The sequence below is a fragment of the Bradysia coprophila genome (genome assembly GCF_014529535.1).
Source record: "Bradysia coprophila strain Holo2 chromosome X unlocalized genomic scaffold, BU_Bcop_v1 contig_128, whole genome shotgun sequence".
In the NCBI taxonomy this organism is placed as follows: Eukaryota; Metazoa; Arthropoda; class Insecta; order Diptera; family Sciaridae; genus Bradysia; species Bradysia coprophila.
The window spans coordinates 5,291,651-5,298,800 of NW_023503295.1; positions in this window are offsets into that span (position 1 = coordinate 5,291,651).

Sequence of the window (7,150 nt, forward strand, 5' to 3'; positions counted from 1 at the left end):
AATACACCTAGGTCCATGTGCTCCAGGGCCTATTATTTGGGAATCGATTTTGGGAATCGATTTTGGGAATCGATTTTGGAAATATTTGAGAATTTTGGGAATTTTTAAGATATTTGGGAATTTTTGGGAATATTTGGGAATTACAGTGAACGACATCTCAAATGTCTCACTGTCATTTTTTTCAGAGAATGTCATTGTGAATTTGCAATGACACAATAAAATTCTCAGAAAAATTTGACAGTGAGACATTTGAGATGTCGTTCACTGTAATTCCCAAATAATAGGCCCTTGGTGCTCCTTTATGTAATGGGCCTCCATAATATTCAACCACCCAACCACAAAGTATAATTAATCATAGCCAGTAATTCCGACAATGCTGGAGATTTTATACTGGCTCATTTGGCATCACAGCAGTTAGATGAGACGGTTGTAAAATTTATGTTTCGCTTTGTAATTGTGAGAAAATTGCGTCGATTAAGGGTATCGTCAGTCCTTACTCCCAAAACCTGAATGTATCGGTGTCAAATCATATAAAACTTTAATTTTTCTGATTCGTTAAGCGAAAAGCCACTAAATAATGTGAAGACTGTTGTGCCCTTTGTATTCCAGATGGTTTTCTAATATTTTTAAGAGCTTCATTAATTTATTAATGGCGCCCGTCACAACGATTGTGGAAAATGAATAATTATATTCTGTGAAAAGTATTCATTTTAATTGAAACTAAAATATTTATCGAGGGTAAAAAATTGGAATCGTTGCGGTCTACCATTTTCGGTGTTATTCTTTGTTTGAAATTGTATGTTTTATGGAAAAGTTGAAAATTGACTTTTTCCGAAGTTTTTCCTCATGTTTTGCATTTTTCATTTCCTTGGTAGTTGATTTAAATTATTTGAATAATTTATTACTCCGAATCGGTATAGGTCATTTCCGAAATTATATAACTCGGATTTTCAGTTCGACCATAACCTATCCCGATATTACCTGGAATATGAGTTGAATTGAACCAATATCTTTATCCTGACCTGAACTAACCTGAAAAACTGTTGACCGGAAACCTGATCGGAACTATTTCACGGTGATTTGGTAAAAATGTTCTACAGTGAACGACATCTCAAATGTCTCACTGTCATTTTTTCAGAGAATGTCATTGTGAATTTGCAATGACACAATAAAATTCTCAGAAAAATTTGACAGTGAGACATTTGAGATGTCGTTCACTGTAGTTTCGGCTTATTTCCGAGTCGATTTAAAAATGTCAACTGTTTTTGATTCATGTTAAGGGAAGATTTATTTCAATCTGCAATTAAAGGTTTTCATGTTAAATTGTTGTTTGCGCCAGTGTCTCAGAATCTAGACTTTTTGTATCTCATATATATGTTATATTAAATGCAAAAAGTTCAGCATTACAATTGCACACAAGAAAAAAAACAAACAAAAACGCCACCTTCATAGCATAAATCTTTTGGTCGATATAAAATTGCTCTGCTCTTTTGCACAAATTAATACTGTACGAAAACTTGATCAATGATTATATGGGTAATTCCAGCTAATTTGTGACTGTTCGAAATATTTTCACCAATTGAAATGCGATTTCGGCAAACTTTTTTTTCCTTGAAAGCTGTTGACCAGACGCGGCGTTTAAGCCCCATATTACGTCGGTGGTGAAAAATCTCGGGGAGATATAACCATAAAAATGTATGCTTGTTTTCAGAAATTTTTTGAAAATTCTAGTTTATTTCACGAAACCTGAACCGATTTCACTAAACTTTTTTTTTGCTGAAAGCTATTGACAAGACGCGTAGTTTGACACCAATATGAGGTTATTGTAAAATGCGGTCTCGGGGAGACATGACCAAAAAGTGTTTGTTTGTATTCGACATTCCGAGATATTCTCAATAAATCTCAAATGATTTTTGTAAATTTGTTTTCCTGTAGATGTGGACCATATAATTCCACAATTGCTCCAAATGACACGAAATTAAATTTTTTGAAGATTTTTGGTTCATTCTGCTTCGAAGTAAGGTAAAATCACCGCGACCCAAACGTTGCCGAAATTACATTTTTTCAAATAAAAACTGAAGATCGGTGTCATTCGAAAGCTACAGCATATGACTTCACGAGAAAAATAACTTTGAGTCAATCAGGTTAGTTGGGTGAGTAAAGTAGGTGACAACAGCTTCCCAGTGGTGATAAAAGTCATCCTCGAATTTTAACTCGTCGAGATTATCTCGAAAAATTTTGTAACCATTTTTTTAAACGGTTTTGAGCCGAAACAACATTTTCTGTGGGGTAACAACCACCAATTGTGAAAAAAAATATTTCTGGCTATTTATGACCTCCGAAAAATATCACTTTTTTAGACATATCTCCCCCAAATTTTGGGTTACCAACCTCATATTGGGCTTAAACTGCGCGTCTTGACCATAGCTTTCAGGGAAAAAAAAGTTTACCGAAATCAGTTTTTATTTGGTGAAAATATTTCGAAAAGTCACAAACGTGTAACGCAACTAACCGCCGGCTTTTGCGATCACTCAAGTCAGACTTCGCAGGCTAAAAATTCCAATTCTTGTTGGTATGAAAGCACTGTGTCTCCTGAGTATTAGAAAATTTATAGACTGCTTTGTTACCGCAAAACATAGCCAACACAATTAACTTTATGACTCACAGATAACGAAATTTGTAACTCAACTAACCATGGAATTACCCATATATGTGATAGGACATTCGATTGCATTCACGAGGGTCATTCCATATCTTATCTGTTCAAATTATATTGTTCGTATTATACGGTGTAAAGGAATCTCATACCTGCCAGTTCTAACTTTTGATAAATGGGAAAGACGAATGGTGCCACTTTACCACGATAAATTCTATTGATTCGTAGAAAGAAGGCGATCCTCCCATCTGTCCGCAGATAAAAAATCCTTTTGCACTCAAATTCGTTGAAAATCCTTAAAAATCTACGAAAATTCTTAAAATGCAAATGAAATTCGTTAAAGTTCGTGTTTGAAAATTCTATGAAATTGACACAAAAAAATCCTTCCGAATCCGAGAAAATCCTTTGGTGATTTTCTTTTAGAAAATCCTTTCGCATTCGAAAAATCTTCCCATCGCCTCTAGTCTTCAGGAAACGATAATTAGAAAACTCTAATTTTAAATTAACGGTAAAATTATCAATCTCCCAAAGTGTAAAACATGATCCGTTCCAGTTTCATGAACAACATTTAATTAGTCGTCCTTCACAGACAATTTCCCCACCTAAATTTTCACATTTACAATTTATAATTTCAACAACAGGCAAGAGAACAATGAGCTCATTCAAATTATTATTTTCGCATTGTATCATCAGTCATTGAAACTAATTTTTCGGTTTTATATTCTCCATGGTACACCCAACAAAAAAAAAAAGTTTGACAAAACATTGTTAGACTATGACGTTTGTTACTCACTGCTGCGTGTTTGTATCGACAGTAGAAGATATTACAAAACATATTTTATAATTGAAAAACTTGTGTTTAATTTCAAATTCATGTTTTACGTCTAAACTTCATTCAAATGCCGCGCTGTCTATGTATACACAAATTTAAAAATACAAATTTTTGCATAACCCAATTTTAATTCCTTCAAATTAAAAACTGTTACCAAAAAGTTTATTTTATATTTCACAAGTTTATGTAGCAGAGCGCACAGATAAAAAAAATTGACTTAATACATAAGTTAGCAAACAGTGCTGTGTATAACGTATCTTTTCTTGATGGCAGACACGTGAAACATATTGTCGCATAAATCAGTAAACAACAGCACCTGCAAATTTTTTTCGGATATAAAAATTCTGAATTTATTTCATATAAAAATTTGGGACTTGAAACATTAAATGGGATACCGTCTTTGTTTACTAACAGAAGACAACAAAAAACATTTAAAATTATCATTCAAAAGGCCACAAAAAACGTGTATGTGTGTGTGTCCGTGTCTGTCGTTGGCATTTGAACGAATAATTTAGACTAAACATAAAGAACGTACCATTCAACTTCGGTACGATTTATATAAAACGGCAAATAAAACACAAAAAATGAGTTCCTCTTCCACACTTTGATAAAAGCCTCGATAAAGCTTAAGTATTCGACTCATTTATTTTGAATTCACATCGAAAGGCTTCAACTGCAGTTGAATGCATGAATTGCTAATTTTGACATAATAGCCTCTTTTATTCACGTAAGAAAATTAACGAATTACAAATCAAAAATTTCATCCAACGCTTTTCCATCGGGGAATGTTCCCATAACAGATGCTGCATTGCGACGTTGAATTGCGATACTTATTCTTTGTAGTAAGAATTCTTTCGCGCGACTCTCACCAGTTACGTCTTCAATTCGCTTTGCAATTTCATTGATAAACTTAAGACCATCCTTGCAAATTGGTCCCAGCGTTTCGACAGCGAATGGCACGAAAATGTGATTTTGTCTCTCAATAATATCTTTATAAAGCCAACGTTTGCGAATTGCTGCTTTTTCTGCAACTTTACCAGAATTTTGACAAGAGAGGTCGATGTAAGATGGGGCCAAAGTGTCAGAACAGGTTGCATCCCATGACAATATTTGACCATTCGCCCAAGGTATCAATGTCATACCGTCTGGATGCTTGTTATTTTTGTTATCCAAACCAGGTGGTTCTAATCTTGAAGGAACGTGTGCAGATGCTAACGAGCGTTTTATGATATCGTTCAGTTCAGCGTGTCCTGGTAATCGACCACAACTGTATTTGCAAGCAAGACCATGAATGCCATTCGAATTGACCAGTGCATTGTTACACTTGCATTGATGAGGCACACAAATGTCAAATCCAAATCGTAACGCAATGGAAATTCTGAAGGTGTTGTTATCTAGAATTGTTCCGAGTGTCTTTGAAGGCAGCACTTTCAACCAACCATTCGATTCTTTACATTTCGAGGCAAAATATCGTGCTACGTCCTCTTTGTCAACAAGATCGAACGATGATGTTATTTTGTTGATGTTAATTCTGTCCCATTGTTTTTGAATGCACGGTAATTCGGGATAGGTATCATGAAACTTAGACCACTCAGCAACAGCGTCTTGATGAAAGCGAACGTTCAACTCGTCTGAGTCATAATTTCACAAAATAGAATTGACGAGATTTTCCGTGCTGTTCACCGAAGATAAAAATGCTGGTAGTCCAATGTGTTCAATTTTGCGAATGCCAATACCGCCTTCATGTAATGGGAGGCTACACAAGTTCCACTTCGATTCGACGATTCGGATGTTGATTATTTCTTCCAATGATTGCTTTAGACAAAAATCCATTTTTGAAATGATTTCAGGGAACATCCATGTCGGAGACGTTCTTACAATTTTTTAAGAGGTAGTATGCGATGTGACTCTTGATATTTTTCAGTCTTTCTGTTGAAATTACTAATTTTTCGAGCATATCTTCTAACATTCTCTTGCATGCTGGTAATGTTAATGGCGCTCCGAGAAGTGTTAAATTTTCCTGAACTATCTGAATTCCGGGCGAGACTTCATTAAATTCATTCCATACATCCAGGTCAACATCATTGCAAAAATGTATTTCACATTTCGATGGGTTAATTTCCAGACCAACTCGAACGCATTCATTTATTATTTTTTTGAAGTTCTCCAAAACCAAATCTTTTTTACCACCAAGTGTTCCGTCATCTAGGTACCAAGCATTCAAATTAGTGTTGACGGAACTGATTATTGAATGAATGGCCAGACAAAAAACCATAGGACCACAAGGATCTCCCTGTTGGCAACCTATCAATGATGGAATAGTGTCATTCCAGAAGAATAGATGCGACGTTCCAGAATAACACTGCCACAAAAATGGGTAGAGCTTTGGCGTATGTTCTTTAATTTGCTTCAACATCTCATCTCGTTCAATTGAATTAAACGCATTCCTAAAATCGATTTTCAACAGGATGTTTGATAACTTTTCTTCGTTGAAATTCAGGAACGTTCGAACTGCATGAACTATAGCCTCACATCCACCTTTAATTCCGACACCATCTTGTATTGGACTGAACAAATTGCCGATTTGATCCTTAACAGACATGCAACCCAATTTGGCTACCAAACGACGGAACGTGTTTCCAACGGCGATAGGACGAATACCACCGTCCTTCTTTGACATTGAAATTTTTAGAATTTTCCTGAAACTGATCATTTTACTACATTGTCAAAAATGAAAGTGTGCGACTTAAGCTCTAAATACCGAAGTCGACAGAAAATGTCCTTTTCGTTCCGGCTACTACTATACGTATGTTGTATTTATGTATATTTATACTACGGCTCATTTAACAATGTATCGCAATGTAGCCGATTGTGCTACATCGCTACATGCTATTAATTTTGTTATATCAATGTTAGCGGCAATTTGTCAAAGGACTCTTAATATCCACATAGGAACGAAATTTATTAATGCTAAAAATCAGGACGTTTAAGATTTAAGCATCAGCAAACAAAAATGTAATTTTTATGATTCTTCGTCCCCTTTCTTTCTTACATTGATCTTAGTGAGAGCAAAATCTCAGAAAACAAACGGCGAACGACACACACAAAAAATGTACATTGTAAAGGGGACGTTATCAGATCATTATACTATTTAATTGGGACTAAAGGACTAAAAAGGATTAATAATCTTTACTGTTGGGTAAAAAAAAATTTTGTCCTGCGAAAAAGAAAAAAAAAGAAAAATTGATTAATGCTTTGTGTACGAGTAACGAAAAGTTTTTTTTTTCTTTTTCTTCAAAATTTAATTTTATTTCACTTATCAAAGAGGAAATTTTTTCATCTTCCCTTTTATATCCAATGCTACATTCAATTTCGTCATCTTTTTTCGGATCACCAACATTAGTCAAGTTGAAAATTTTCATTTAGTGACACGATTCGTGGAGCGATTTTTTTTTAAATTTCTTATTTTGGGTATGGAAAATCATTTTCTTTTCTCTTAATTTCATTTTAATTCAAACCATTAAGCGCTTATCTATTAGTAAATTTATATAAGCGCTATCGTCGCACCCACTTCTTGTTAATCGATAAAAACATTTATTCAGTGAATTTCTTTTCGTCCCTATGAGAGACGCGTCAAAGTTTAAAAAATTTACTTAATATGT